General features: G+C 43.2%; 1 pseudogene; it reads right to left on the reverse strand.

Moving 5' to 3' along the window:
- Positions 1 to 202: 202 nt before the first annotated feature.
- LOC102766481 overlaps positions 203 to 1,677 on the reverse strand; it is a 12,234-nt pseudogene continuing 10,759 nt past the window's right edge.

Consider the following 1,677-nt stretch of genomic DNA (forward strand, 5'->3'; position numbering starts at 1 on the left):
ATAAGTATGTATGAAGATAATCACTAGATAATGACAAAAGTGAATAGCATCATTCAAAACTAAGATACAAAAAGATATATAGAGTAAGTTTTTGGAAAATAAGTAATGGTGGAGCTTTTAAAATATTCTCGTAAGAGCTACGAAAGAAATGCTACATATGTCCTTCCATTCTTGGCAGTAACTCAGAAATTAGCTTGAAATGTATCATATTGTAGGTACTTTTTAATAAGAAAAAACCCATTGTATTAGTTTCTGTAGTGACATTAAATGAAATGGTCATGTAAAATACCTGCACTTAGTAGATCCAATTCCTGTGAGGAGCACAGATCTTGGTGTAATCTTTGCTGCATATTTGAGGAATTGAGATTTCCCTGTGCCAGGATCCCCAACCAATAAAAGATGAGATTCACCTCTGGCTCGTGTTCCTGCAGCATCAGTCCTCTGAATCCCACCAGCCAGTACCGTGGCCACAGCAGCTTTACTAGATACATCCCGAAAACTTGAGGGCATAAACTGGCCAATATTTCATTCCTTCCTGCAAAGGGATCACTCTTATAGTGTTCCCCCAAATCCCCAAATTCCTTTCGGACCTCCTCATCCATGATGATCCCTGCTGACTGCTCATTATTTACTTGGACATAATTGGCTTTCAGGACCATCTCCTCTTCACAGCGCACATCTCGCTGAAAGGGCTTCCACCGTTGCATTACAACCCCATACATAGTGAGGTCATCACCAGATTTGCAAGTGTCTACTAAGTTATCTCCTAGGACAGAGATGGTGAACCTATGAAACGTGAACTCATTTTTTTTGGTTGATTTTTCTTTGTTAAATGGCATTGAAATATATAAAATAAATATCAAAAATATAAGGTTTTGTTTTACTATGGTTGCAAATATCAGAACATTTCTATATGTGACACGGCACCAGAGTTAAGTTAGGGTTTTTCAAAATGCTGACACGCCGAGCTCAAAAGGTTCGCCATCACTGTCCTAGGATAACCTTCATGGATCGTGGAATACTTCCTATAGCCAGCCCTTGAACCTGTCCCTGACTTTTGATTTCCTGATCATCTCTACGCTTGGTTGGAGATGAAGGTAGGTCTGAGAGGCAAGTGAATTTTGAAGAATCACAGCTCTCCAAGCTGGGGCATGAGGAGGGCCCGCAGAAGGTACAACACTGCTCAGTCAGCCCTGACCACAAATACATGCTTGCATTTGTCACACATGTAATCCCGTCCACACTCCAGGATCTTCACCAGACTTGTTCGGATCACGGTCCCAGTGACAGATAAAAAGTCACCAGCTCAGGGCAAACGGGCAAACCTGATACCCTGGCGTGAAGATTCTGCTTCAGGGAGACCCCCTCGGGCTGAAGAAGGGACTCGAGAATCGTCATGGCTGATCTTCGCAGTGAGTTACCAAAAACAGTTAGTACTTCATTGGGGAACGCATTGAAATACTCCCCAATTTCCATGATGGCCTCAAAAAGGGTCATGGCATTAACCACAACTGGGTAATGAGCCTCTTCATCTCTTTCCTTCAGGATTAAAAGAATATCTTGACCAACCAGTGCAATTCGATCACTATTCGTCTTGAATCTAGGTGAGGGCGAATACGCAGTGTCAGAAGCCACTCGGGGTGCGCTCTCCCGAGGCGCAGGGGCGCGGGGAGCTGC

Source organism: Myotis davidii, unplaced genomic scaffold (genome assembly GCF_000327345.1).
Source record: "Myotis davidii unplaced genomic scaffold, ASM32734v1 scaffold292, whole genome shotgun sequence".
NCBI classification, from domain to species: domain Eukaryota; kingdom Metazoa; phylum Chordata; class Mammalia; order Chiroptera; family Vespertilionidae; genus Myotis; species Myotis davidii.